Raw genomic sequence first — 15177 nt, forward strand, 5'->3', positions numbered from 1 at the left:
TGGTTGAGAGTCCGCCTGCCGATGCAGGTGACACGGGTTCGTGCTCCAGTCCGGGAAGATCCCACATGCCGAGGAGCGGCTGGGCCCGTGAGCCATGGCCGCTGAGCCTGTGCGTCCGGAGCCTGTGCTCCACAGCGGGAGAGGCCACAACAGTGAGAGGCCCGCGTACCGCAAAAAAAAAAAAAAAAAAAAAAAAAAAAAAAAAAAAAAAAAAAAAAGAATGCCATGCCACTTGTGTCCACGTACTTACATTTTCAGAGTTATGTCAGAGTTCAGTGTCTAGCTCAATCTTTCCAGAGCACATTTATCTGGTTCCTCAAACTGGTGTGATTTTTATGGTTTATCCTATTAATTTGAAAAGTAATGCTGTGCTCTCTTGAAGCCCCTCATTTATTATTGCTTTTATCTATTCGTGTTATATCATTTTTCTTGTTTATGTCTCATTTCTCCAGATATAGTTTAAATTGTTTTGGGGAAAATAACTTTCCATATGCTTTTTCTTTAGTTTTAGAGTTTTGCATGTTGATTGTTCCTGAAGTGAAGTTTAGATGTGGGTTCGTTAAAACAAGAAAACAAAACAAAACAAAACAAAAAGTATCTTACGTAGACTTTTGGTGTAGGTAAAATGGATCTATATTCTTTAACACTACCTAGGAAGAGGTCAACAATTTTTAAGCTTGACATCTTGCAGATCTGCTGTATCATCATGCTTTGGTTGTGTGGTGCCCTCTGCCACACCTGGCCCATACAGAACACAACAGCCATGAGTGCAAGGATTTGGCCTGTTTCATTCACTGCTTTCTCCCAGGGCTTAGAATAGTGTGACTGGCAAATAATAGGCACTCAATAAACTCTGTTACATGAATGAAGATCATGATTAATTGTTGCCATTAATAGTTAAATTCCTGACATTTGTGTTATAATTTTAAAAATTGAGATGTGACAAACGAGTGAGTCAAGAATACATTTATATCTATTAGAATTTCATGTATTAATTAGGTGGCATCTCCCATCAGTGAGGAAATGAAGTATTCACTAAATGATTGGGACAATAGATTTTCCCTCTGGAAAAAATAAAATTTGAGCCCTACCTCCCACCCACTACTCACAAAAATTATTTCCAGATAGGTTAACCTTAGCAAAAATGAGAGAATATATTTATGACTTTGGAAAAGTCCTGAAAATGCTATAAAGAGAAAGTTTGATAAACTTTAATTATAAAATTTCAAAGTTAATTATTAAAATAATTATAAAATATATCATTATTAAATTTAAAATACAAGTCAGAAAATAGAGGAAATGATTTATCACACAAATTAAATAGATATCCAGGGCTTCCCTGGTGGCCCAGTGGTTAAGAATCTGCCTGCCATTTTGATCCCTGGCCTGGGAAGATCCCACGTGCTGCCGCGCAACTAAGCCCATGAGCCACAACTACTGAGCCTGCACTCTAGAGTCTGCGAGCCACAACTACTGAGCCCAAGTGCCACAACTACTGAAGCCCGCATGCCTAGACCCCGTGCTCCACAACAAGAGAAGTCACGACAATGAGAAGACCTTGCACCACAATGGAGAGTAGCTCCCGCTCACTGCAAGTAGAGCATGCACAGAAATGAAGACTCAACACAGTCAAAAATAAAAACAAATAAATAAATTTATATAAAAAAAGATATCCAGGATATATAAATGACTTTTTCAATTCAACAAGAAAATACTTTCACAAAATATAGCTAAAAGATAGATAAACATAATACCATAATAAACTTCAAAAAATTTATTGCATTTCCTCTTTGAATGTCAAAAATAGAAAATTGAGAGGGAGGGAATACAGCTGGCCAGTAACCATACAGAAAATATGTTCAAGTGCACTTGTTACCCAGGGAACTAAAAATTCAGACAAATTTAATGCAATGATTTGTGTCGGCTTGGCAAACATAAAAATGTTTGTTAATACCCTGTTGACAAGGGTGGGAGATACATTAACTTTCATGCGTGATTAGTGAGAATAATTTGGCATGGTCTTTTTGGAGGATAAATTGGCACAATTTCTTAAAAATTAAACTATGTATCCCTTGGACTTAAAAATTCTGCTTCTGGTTATGCTGGAAAAACCTGACATGTGTGGAGAGAGGCACATACAAGGAAATGGTTAAATAAAACCTTTCCAATCTCTCCTCTGGAATAACTATACACAGCAATTAAAAAGTGATTAATAATTCCTTATGTTCTACAAGGAAAGATCTCTGAAACATTTCTAAGTGACCCATACAGTGATATAAGCATATGAAACTATTCATATATCAAAAATCCTTATATATTTACATTTCTATAAGGTCTTCCTTTGAATTTCCAGTAGGAAATTCATAGAGGAGGAAATGCAAATGTCCAATATATGTAAAATATGTTCAACTGCACTTTCATTCTATATTTTTATAAACATTTGAGTGCATCCACACACATACACACACCCTCACAAACCTGCATATACACATCAAAAAAGCGATGAAAGAATACATACATGGTGGAAGGGTTGGTATTGGTGACTATTCAAAGCGCTTCCATTTTATTTGCTATTTTAAACACAAAATTTGGCAAGTGAATCCATGTATTAATCCATATAATAAAAATAAATTAATTTAAAAGCCTTGGGGGGATATAAATGAATTATTAATTGAAAGCATTCTACTAAACAAGATTTTAAATCCCTATTACTCAGTTCCCTCCAGGCCTGTCTATGGGAGGTCAGACAGGCTTTTCCAGAAAGCGGGAAAGATGGTGATGCTTATGACATCAGAGTTTTTTCTCCCTCAGTGTCTCAGGTCCTTGATAACTGTCTGCTCATGCTCTGACCGTAGTCAGTGATTTCCTAGGGCTGGACAGAAGTGAGAATGCAGCTGCTGGACCTCTCTGAGAGTCAAAGGAGTTTATGACCAAAGTCCTCCAGCAGAGCACAAATTTCCCATGAGCTAACTAGTCATAACTAACTAAGTCATTTCTGAAAAATTGACCATTTTTCATAAATGGACTTAGAATGCCATCCTTTCAATTGAAATTTTATTTTTAGAATCTTTGTATAATAAAGGAATGTCTTTTCAATGACAAAAATTAATTCTGAATAATGATTTAATTCCCAACTTTCCTATTGCTTGCTGGAATAAACATATAAAGACAAAACAAAATTTTCATTTCAGAAAATTACCATATTCATTTTTAAAGAGTTTTAATGTGAAATATCAAACCATGTGTTCAAAACCCCTCCAAAAATGTAGAGCAGATCTACTAGTAAGCATCCTAAAGGTGCTCTTTTTGACAATATAAAGTTGTCCATGATTGGCTGATCTCTGCCTTTGTTTCTTTTTATTTTTTTTAAGTAATTTTTGTCAAGTGCATTATCAATTACTGGGGACCAGTTTGTATCAGTTCCCAATTCTTTACAGGTTGAAATCAATTCCTTAAACATTGAGAACTGATTCTGCTTTATGGTTTGCATTCTTTTGTAGTATCTCATGCTTTCTAAAAGTGTTTGTATATGCTTTTAAATATAATGCTGCTTCAGTCTTTTAAAATAATGATAATGGATTTTTATTCCATATATCAAGAGTTACTCAAGTGAGTGGGAAGAAAAAGTTACTTGAGTCCATGACTTTTCTCCAAAATGGCTGCTTCTAGTTGGCATTTATAAAATTTACCAAAGTAGGAGATATAAAACTTACACTTCATGATAAAGAAAATGTGTTTCAAAGGCCTGTTGGCTATTTATAACTTTGGCAAAATCACAGATATCTGAGTTATATCAAATGAAAAAGCCAGGAGCTGACTAATCTTGGTTATCTCTTCCAAGTATGCAAGAGGCTTGCTTCTGGTAAATTCTGTCCTGAAACTCATTTAAAGAATACTTGCAGGCCTACAAACTGAATTTGTTTTGTGAGTTGCACACAAACTATCCATGTTCTTACTCTAAGCTCTGATAATGAACAATGGGTGTTTTTATTTGTGTAAAATTAGAAACAACATACTCATGGCAAAAATCTCATATTTTTTTCTACAGCTTTTCCAGCCTAAAAATTGTACATGAGTTCCATAACAACAGTAATATAATTTTTGTCTTTCTGTCCTGGTACTTAGCACTGTGTCTGGCACGAGGTGGGTACTGAGCAAACGGATATTCATGATGCATTAATGCTGAATATGCATTGTTCACATGTATGCACATATATGTATTATTGCGTACATGTATGTATTATTATGTGCCATGTTTTTTAGTGAATATGGTATAAACTGAGATTTATATGTGAGAATGTGGGCCTACACCTACAAGGGGGCTAACTTTGGAGACTGAATCAAGCCCTTTCAGCCCTCTAAAGTCTATGCATCTAAGCTTCAGAGAGCTTGCAATTTGGTTTTCTCTGCCAATCCAATGCCTGGATTGATAAAAGTGGTTTTTGAAAAGTGTGTTTTAAATACTCATCACTGAGGCAAATTTGCAATGCTCAGTCAAAGAAAGGTGCTTCAAGAAGGGAATTGCTTGATTATCAGAGCAAATTGAAGATGGAAGGGCAAACCAATTTGTATAAGGAGCTCCAGGTCTCCTGGAGTAAGGAATCCAGATGTTTTCTGCTAAGTGAGGTTTCAGTCAGAGAGAATCAGAAGGCTGAAACAAGGTGATAGCCACTAAGACCCAGTAGCAGGGGAGGGCTACAGATAAGTTGAAATAAAGTTACAAGTCTGAAGAGAAATGGATTCATGGGTCAACTCTAATGTTTGAGTTTAGCACGTGATCAGTGTAGGAAGAGTCTAGGCTAAGAGTTGTTTAAACATCAACACTAGCCCTTCCTTAAGCCAGAGAAGTCACTGTGCATGAACTGAAAGGGGTGGTCACCAAGAATCCTCATAGCCAGAACTATGTCTCTTCTCAGTGGATCCTGCCATGCCAAGAATGTTTTCAGCTATGGACTTTGATGGTTGCAGCAGAACAGGGTTCCTCCCCAGCCATCAAGGATCCTTTTACTAGTGTGGATAGCATCTCACCTGCCTATGAGATATCCATCTGCATAAGAGTATCACTAAAGGCTTAGTCACTCCTAGAGTCTTCATCAAAGAACATCCAACAGCAAGTCTCTCTCCAGCACTCTGAATCTAATGGCACCTGGAGAAAACTTTTGGGTAAGGAGCTAAAAGAACACCAACCTTCCCATTATGGTGTGAATTCAATCTTGAGGAAAATCTAGCACCATAGTGTCACCCTACCACTGATGGTTGCTTCAAAATTAGAAGATGGAACTTCTACTGGCAGCCAGCACTCCTCCAACACTGTAAGGCCAAAATGGACAGGACTGCTCTCTCTCTTCTATATTTATGAGCACCATAGATTCCTGGAGTGGACTGGAATTGTGGAGGAAAATAAATTCACTTCAGAACTTCTATTATTGACAGTGGGGAATAAAACGTAACAGTCCGGGGGCTGAATAAATGTTATTTGTAGTCACCAATTTAATAATAATAAGATGGTTTTTAAAGTTGCCCAATTTAGTAAATTTTATTAAAAGGCTAAAAGAAAAACCATGAGTGTTTATAAGTATGTATGGTAGATGAGTTCTGCTAACGTCCTGAATTTTTCACACTTCCTGGCATCTATATACTGTGGTAGTGCATGCTTGCACTGATTTTTGGCTTTGGACAGGGAGTTATTGAACCAAGCTCTGCACTTGGGTATTTTCACTTCCTTGGACCCCTGCCACAACCACAAGAACATGTGTGGATTAAACTGGGGAGGATGAGACATGTGGCTGGACCTGATCTGCCCCACTGAAGTCATGTTACATAATCCAGTACTCAGCCAACCCAGAAGTTGACATCAGACACAAGGGTGAGCCTGGCCAAGATCAGCAGAACCATTAAGCTAAGCTCTACACCCATATGAAATAATAAGTGGTTATTGTTTTAAACCACTAAGATTTGGAGTGATTTGTTAACCAGGAGTAAGTTATACAGCATGCGATCAGATTAGAGCAATGAACTATGAAGTTATGAGTTACATAAAGAAAGCTGATAGTGAGGATTATTTGTCTTTGAATCTACATTTACATGTGTACAAAACGACTGCTAAATTAATGTTAAAATAACTTTAATGTTAAAATAATTAACATTAATTCATTAATTAGTGTTAAAATAGTCAATACTCATAATACCACCTTTCCAGCCTGACATGTGACATGTGATAAGATTTCTAAGCAACGAGATTTCCTCACAGACATTTTTACTGACAGCAGTCAGAAATGTTGTCATATATTAATTTAGGCAGTTTTCTGAAAATCTCTCAGTTTCTCTCTTCGGCAACCCTCATACATTGAGGAAACAATTACCACACACGACCATTTTTATTTTTAATACTTTTTCTTTTGGAAAATAATACCAAAAACATCTTTGCACCCATCACCCCACATTTAAACATGCTTACATTTTGTATAAATAATAATTTGTTTAAAGAAATAAAATATCAAAAATATGCATGAAAATAAAATAATAAAATTTGGTTTCTCCTGGAATCACTTTTCTCTCTCCTTTCCCAAGATGATAGCTATCATGAATTTAGTGTATATTTGGTCAGTTTTTTAAATAATAATAATAATTATTAGTATTATATATTATAATATTATTTAATCAATTTTATTTTTGAATGGTGTTTTAAAATATTATTAATAAATTACATAAATAATATCATATTGTGTATTATGCCTTTCAACTTGGTATTTTCCTCAATGTTCTTTTTTGAAATTTATCTAAATATAGATCTAATTCATTCATTTAACTGCTGGATATAATTTCAAAGCATGACTATAACATTTGAATACTGATGGACATTTGGGCTGTTTCCTATTTTTCATGACTGCAAAAAATACCAAAATATGTACCTTTGTTCATATCTTCTTGATAATTTACCTAGAAATGAAAATTCTGGGTCTTAGTTATGCATCTTTTAATTTTTACCAAATGGTGATTTTCAGAGCAGTTGTGATAACTTACACTTTTACCAGCAATGCATATGAATTCTCATTTCCACAGGCCATACTAGACTTTATCAAACTTTTAAAGTTTGTGTCAGTCAAATAGGTATAAGATATTACTTGTTCCTTAAGTTTCATTTCCCTGAATGTTAGTGAAAATAACCATTATTTAATCTGTGTATTGTCAATGCAGGTTTCTGTTCCATGAATTACTTGATCATTTCTTTTGCCCATTTTGAGTGATCCTTTTTATGTTAATTGGTATGACTTTCTTATGTACTACCCTTTCTAAATACTAAGGCTTTGACTATTATATGTGTTGTAATGTCTTGTCTCACTCTGACCATGTCTATTTGTTCATGGTATCTGTATTAGCTATCTATCACTGTGAAACAAAGTACCACAAACTTAGTGGATTAAAACAACACATTTGTATTATCTTACAGTTTCTGTGGTTCAGGAATCTAGACGTGGCTTAACTGAGCTCTCGGTTGCAGAACTTCTTACAAAGCTACAATTGAGTTGTCACGCAGGGCCAGGGTCTCATCTGAAGGGCCGGCTGAAGAAGGATCAGCACATTGACGTGGTTTTTGGCAGTATTCAGTTCCCTCAGGGCTGGACTAAGGGACTCACTTCTTTGCTGGCTGTTGAAAAACCAACATGGCAACTTGCTTCATCAAAGCAAACAAGGGAGAGAAAGTACTGGCAAGATAGTAGTCAGAACATTTGTAATCTAATCACAGAAATTACTTACCCTGGATGTTGGGCATTACGATTGGTTAGAAGCAAGCTACTCCAGAACAGTATGGATGTTACTTAAAAAACTAAAAATAGAATTACCATATGACCCAGCAATCCCACTCCTGGGCATATACCCAGAGAAAACCATAATTCAAAAAGGGTCATGTACCTCAATGTTCATTGCAGCTCTATTTACAATAGCCAGGTCATGGAAGCAACCTAAATGCCCATTGACAGATGAATGGATAAAGAAGATATGGCACATATATAAAATGCAATATTACTCAACCATAAAAAGGAATGAAATTGGGTCATTGTAGAGACGTGGACGGATCTAGAGACTGTCATACAGAGTTAAGTAAGTCAGAAAGAGAGAAACAAAGATCATATATTAACGCATATATGTGTAATGTAGAAAAACGGTACAGATGAACCGGGTTGCAGGGCAGAAATAGAGACACAGATGTAGAGAATAAATGTATGGACACCAAGGGGGGAAAGTGGTGGGGGTGGGGGTGTGATGAATTGGGAGATTGGGATTGACATATATACACTAATGTGTATAAAATGGATAACTAATAAGAACTTGCTATATAAAAAAAATAAATAAAATTAGAAAAAAAAGAAAAAAGAAACAAGCTACTCCAGCAGATTACCTAAAGTGAAGAACACCAAGAGAAATGGAGATTAGGGGACCATTTCAGAATTTACCTACTTCAGTGTCTTATTTGTAGAGAAGCTTTTAATTATGATGCAATTCAACCTGTCAATCTATTACTTATGATAATAACTTGTTTAAGATTTTACATTTTCCTTTATCTCCTTATTCAAGCATTACTCTATATTTGGAGATAATAAAGATAATAAGCTATACTTTTATAGGTTTACTTTTTCCCAAGCTAGTCTTTACCCAGTTTTGTTGCATTTTATGATACGAATTTTAGACTACTTTTTGCCATATAGAAAACCAAATATCCTAATACATCCTGCCCCCCAAATTTTCAAATCCTTATTTTTTCTCATATCAAAGTCCCATGCGTGATTTTGTTTCCTTCTGTTTTATTCTATTTATTTATTTAGTCACCAGTACTACACAGTTTTAAAAGAAATTATCTTAATTAGTATATCTTTATCATGAATCTTAATAATTGACAGTCAAGTCATCTTTCTCCTACTTGTTCAAAATGATCTTAGTTATTCCTGTACTTTTCTTCTTCTATACAAGTTTTAAAATGAGTTTGTCAAATTCCTTGATGAATTGCATTTACTATTTTATTGGAATTGATTGTATTCCCTGTTATGGCTAGCACAAAAAGAACAGACATCTTTTTATACTGGATTATTTCTTCCAGGATATGATATATCTCACCATTTAATAAGGTCTTTCTTTTGCTCCTTTCATTTTTTTAAAACAATTTTCTCCAAAAAGGGCTTGTACAGCTTTCTTTTTTTTTCGGACTATTTATTCAAATTTATTTAGATACCTAGTAACTTTTGTTACCATTTTGAATTATCTTTTAAGTAGATAGATTTTATATACATACATATATCCCAATCCTCTGTTTGAGTAAAGTCTGTGTTGTCACAACATTGGTTTACAAAAATAGAAAAGAGATATTACCTGTATAAGGTATCAACTCTCTTCAGTTTGGCCCAGTTTTCTGGTATGGGAAGACTGATTCAGTGTAATTTCTCTTATTAACTGGACAGAAACAGATAAGAATTATTCCATGAAAATGTGAGTACAAGGAGTATCATTTAAATTTATTGCTAAAATTAAATTAGAATGTGTGTTAGGCCCTCTCTAGTGGAGATCTAGTATCAAATTCTTGCGGCTTCATGAATATTCCAGAGCTATGGATCTCAGATTTCCCCTCCTGTGTGAGTAGGAATCATGGGGTTTTAAACTTTGATTTGGTTCTTGCTGCTGTTTGTTCTTAATGCAAAAGGCACCAATCCGTTGAGCCATGCTGTGTTGGGATTCTCTTGGCCCTGCAAAGGCCTATACGATACTCTTTCCATGCTCAGATTGACTATAGGGTCTCTTAGGTTAGGCTTCTAAGGATTCAACCCATAGCAGCCAGTCCTTCTCCCCAAAGTCCCGTCACTGCAGAAGTAATTAGCTGCATGCACCCACCTCTTAGAAATTCCAGAACATTTCCTCCTCTCTGTTCTAGTGAGACGTTGAAAACTAACACCACTCTCCTTTCTTGGCCCTCTGAGAGTTTATTAGATTCCATCAAATTTCAAAGCATGATTTGATGGCTTAAGTGGGCAAGTCTGATTTTGGTTATGCTAAAGACTTGTCCACCTTTCCAGAAGGTGGACTCATTCTTGATAATTCAGATTTCCCTAACTCAGCTCTTGGCCCCTCACCCACAGAGCCAAGTGTGGGATTTTCCTGCTACAGAACAGACATGCATACACACACACACACACACACACACACACACGTTCACAAATTGAGTTCTCGCTGGGTCTTCTGTCACAGTTTTATTTTTCCACATTCTTGCTAATGATAAGTGATTTGAAACATTTAAAGAGGACCTAAAATAATCAAAATTAGCATGAAATTTTAGAGGCAACAAACTGCAGTCCAAAGAAAGTGTGTGTTTGTGGAAGATTGCTTTTGCTTCTACCCAGAGATACACATTCACGCTCCTCTTCTATTTGGGAAACTTTTGTGAAATATTTGGGAAACTTTTGTGAAATATTTGGGAAACACTGGCATTAGTGATCTCATGCTCTTGTTTTAAATTTCAAACTATCTCAAGGCAAAGGTGATGTTGCTCTTTTTTCAGATGAGGAAGCTGAGGCTTTAGAACTGTTAACAAACTAGCATCCTAGGTTGAAGTGGTGAAATTAGGCAGTCCCCTTGACTTTGAAGTCCATGTTCAAATCCATTGTGTTATAATGTTTCCTTTGCTCACATACTCTGGATTGTAAAGCATAAAAAATGTTAAAAATGATAGTATATTTATTATTTTTGTATTGGGACCTTGGTTGTTTAGAATTGGATTAATCACAACTCTTGGTTTGTGACACTGTCATGTATAGCTTACTTTTATGGTTATATTATTTATTTAATAATAAATCAGCCAACTACCAAAACAAAAGCTAAACTTTTGATAATAACCTATCCAAATATGATCCCTTCCCATCCCACCATTACCTCTCATCACAGCAGATAACCATCATCCTGAATCCTATGTTCATAATTTCCTTTGGTTTCCTCTTCCTGACCCAATATTTAAAAGATATTTACAGATGGTTTTCAAACTTTCAGCCTTTTTTTTAAACATATAAGACTTTAATCCAGCAGAAGTTTAGTTTTGAATAGGGTATGAGAAAGAAATCCAACTTCATTATTTTCCAAATAACCAACCACTCTTCCCAGTTCTGTTACCAAACAGTCCATTTATTTCTCTTCTGTTATAGAGCAAAGGTCATTGTTTACTGAGGTCTCTTTCTGTGTTTTTGTTAAATTTCACCATTTAATATTTCTCTTCTTATGTCATTACCTCCCTGTTTTAAATTCCATAGCTCTACTATATATCTGGATTCCTGATACAGCAAGTCTGCTCTCTGCTTCAAAAGGATCTTCAAACAAGTCCTGAGTATTCCTGGCCTATTATACTTCCATGTAAATTTTAGTATTATCTGTTTCCAGGAAAAGCTCTGTCAGGATCTAATTGTGTTTGCATTGAATCTGTAGTTAACTGGGGGGAAATTAGAATATTTGTAACAACCCTTTTTAATCATAAAAATAAACTCTCTCCATTTATTTATAACTTCTGTGGTATATCTTAGTACAACTTTACAATTTTCTCTGTGGAGGTCATGTATATCTTCTGTTCAATCTGTTCCTATGTCCTTGGTGTTCTCTGATGTAACTGTATATGGTATCTTTTTTTAAAATTATGTTTTCTAGGAATTTGCAACTGTTGTATAAATATGCAAATGACTTTTGATTATTAATTTTATAACTAATGACCTTAATCAACTCTATAACATCTAGTAACGTGTTTGTGAACTCTTTTGTGCTTTCTATGGCCCATGCAATAGTGAAAGAAACATCCCAAGCAACTAGTGAAAAATGTAATTCTTAACTTTCAAATCCTTATGTCTCATTTCTTTTTCTTCTCTTACTACACTAGACAAGACCTCCAATATAATTAGTAAAAGTAATGATAGTAGAGATCCTTATAATTAATTTTAAAGGGGATATTTTAAATGTTCCTCCATTTAGAATGATGGTTTATCTAGGTTTAGTTGTTTTTTTCAATTTTTGGCAGAACTTAAAATTGCCTTCTACTCCAATTTTAATAAATAGTTTTTTTAAAATCATGAATTGTTATATATTTTGCAAGTGTTTATTATACAACTATTAAAATGATTATGTACTTTTTCTCTTAACGTGATGAAATATATTTATATATTCTTATAGCTTAAATTCATATTGATCATGGCATATTATTATTCTTATACACTGATTCAATTTGCATATATTTTGTTTAGGATATTTGCATCTATAATCACAAGTCAAATAGATCTGTAAATTTTCTATATTACTCATTCATAATACAATTCACCAAAGTGTACCCAGGGACATTAGTCTTAAAAGATGCCCCATACAATAAACATTACACTGTCATCTCAATATGACAATTTTGTATTAGTATCACCCTTCTTGGGGATTTACAACATATATTAATAGTGCTAAAAAGTCTCATGGTAGAAACATGTGTATTTAATTATGTTTCCCTATCCAGTTTGACTCCAAAACTCTTTCTCCTGCAAAGTGCCCTGTTGAGAGTACAGGGAAATGCAGAGTTAATGGGAACAGGAAACTTTAAAAAGAAGTAAAAGGATTCTTTTGAACTTTATGGACTGAATTTCTATTTTTGGTGCTATGGGCAATACCCCAGCAATGAGGGTAAAATAGTAGATTTGTCTGTTTTAGCTTAGATAGTAAAATTCTAATCCATTTCAGTATTAACACTGATACAATTGCACAGAAAGTTTATTTCATACCATTAATTTTGATCAGGGATCTGCAAAATATGGCCTAGAACACGGGCCAAACCAAGCCCTTCCTGAAATTAGAGAACCAAACTGGGTTTCTTATTTAACCAAGACAGCTAGCTAATTTAACACAACTTACCCCAAGTATAAATGGACACAGTGGCAAGTACTATCATGTCCAACACAGTAAAACTACACATTAGTATGTGCTGTAGGCACTGTTGCTCTCCCCGTCTCCACCCCCTCAGATCCCCTGTACTGGTTCTGTGTGTTTTGTTCCTGACAGCTCAACTTTCCTGAAGGGACAACCATTAGGCAATTTTATCAGGTCCTTGGGGAGTCAGAAGTCATTGGGTTTTCCAGTTTCCCTAGAGACAATCTGTAATCAATGACTGCCTGGCACAGGAGTATAAAAGGCACTTCCTTTAGAACATTTATTCTGCAAAGACAGAGACCACCAGCTATGATACAACCTACCCTAAGATTTGACCAAGATTCAGGGAGAACGCCTTACTTAAGCTGTGGTCCTTGAGACCACAGTGATCCCCAGAGAGAGAGATGAATTGCTGGATTAAATGTACAATGTGTGTGTATAGTTATCTTGAGCAGGGGTCAACTCTAGTGTGTGACTTAAGCTCCAGAGCTCCCACTGTGATCAGGTCAAGAATTGGACTTTACCTGAAATCATACGTTTTCTTAGCTTTCTCCCCTCTCTATTCCATTTCTACCACTGTCTTACTAGTTTCCCTTCATAATGCTCACTTAAGAACTCATTTGCCTATGTATCCTGGTCTTAGGCTTGCCTATGGAGAAGACAATCTAAGACATGTCAAGACACTGTGTCAAGTGTCATTACCTAATAGGTTTCAGTCCCACCTCCGAGTTTTTGGCCCTGTGTCACTTGTTGATATCATGGCTATTCTGATATGTACTCCAGATCAGATGTACATGGATCTTTGTGACTAGTCCTCCCGTCACTAGGGGGGGAAATGGAACCAGGAGAGAAGACCTACGAAATTGTTCCTACTTTAAATAATTTTAATATTCTTCTTTCCCTGACTCATGTGTAGCTCCTGCTAGACAAAGTTACCTGAATTTATGAAAATTTTGATATGGTTTAATCCATAGATTTGGCACAACTTCACTACCATCTGTTGCTCTTTATAAGAACTAAGTAATATCACTAAATCACAATGCATTCATGGCTTGTTCCTTCCCAGTTATTTATCTTTCAAAGATATAGCCAAGTAAACAAATGGAAGAAGAAGAATGGAACTAAATAAAAATATGAGCTACTGTCCCTTTTGATGACTAGTTAGATGTTATAAAGGTCAATTCATTAATGGAGAAACCCCCATATAATCAGATGAGGTTTTGCTTTCAAGATTGACCTAAGTAATGAAAGGTTGAAAAATAATTGAGCAGAGAGTTTCTGAAATGAGATCTCCCTCACTTGTTTGTGTTTCCCAGGAAATATATATGATTGGCCCCAGAACAAAGACAAAACAAAGGAAGTAAAAATACTTATATTCTCAAAGACTAATAACAATGTCTGTTTTGAATTTTTATTCTTTTCATAAATTGGAGAATAGTGTATAAATTATGAGTAATGTAATGAAATTAAGACTGTTTTCTTCTCTGTTCAAAAGAGCTGCAACAGTCTATGAGGGCAGTACCTCATGTTCTCAATCCCCACTTCTTCAAATGAACAGATCTTATGTCACATTTGTTCTGGGTCCTGTTTCTCCTTAGTCATCATGTAGTGGTAAAGGGCAGTTTCTAGATCCATACTTACCAGCTTTGAGACTTTGGGAGAGTTTCCTAATTTCATTTTTTATAAAATGAAGCTAGTTATAGCAACTTTATAAATTGGGCCTCTGACAGACGTGGCTCACTTCCAAAGATAATTTGTTTAATTAGGTTACACTATATAACAGTTACTAATATTTGCAAATTGTTTCTTCACAATTTGATTTGAGGTAGGTAGTACATTTTACAGCTAAAGAGGAAGTCAATCCAGTTTTTGACAGGAATACTCTTTTTTTTTCTAATAGATCTTTATTGGAGTATAATTGCTTCACAATACTGTGTTAGTTTCTGTTGCACAGCAAAGATAATCAGCCATATGCATACACATGTCCCCATATCCCCTCCCCCTTGAACCTCCCTCCCATCCTCCCTATCCCACCCCTCTAGGTCATCACAAAGCACGGAGCTGACCTCCCTGTGCAATGCTGCTGTTTCAGTACTCTTGATGTTCCAGGGATAAGAAGGAAGTCATCACACTTTTTATGGATTATCCTTCTCCTCCTTTTTTTTTTTTTTGAGGACAGAAGTCATGCTTTATTTTTTATCATCTTGGTCATTTTAATGAGTGTTCTGTTTTCTAGCACTTAGTAGGTCTGTT

The sequence above is a fragment of the Hyperoodon ampullatus genome (assembly GCF_949752795.1).
Source record: "Hyperoodon ampullatus genome assembly, chromosome: 14".
In the NCBI taxonomy this organism is placed as follows: Eukaryota; Metazoa; Chordata; class Mammalia; order Artiodactyla; family Ziphiidae; genus Hyperoodon; species Hyperoodon ampullatus.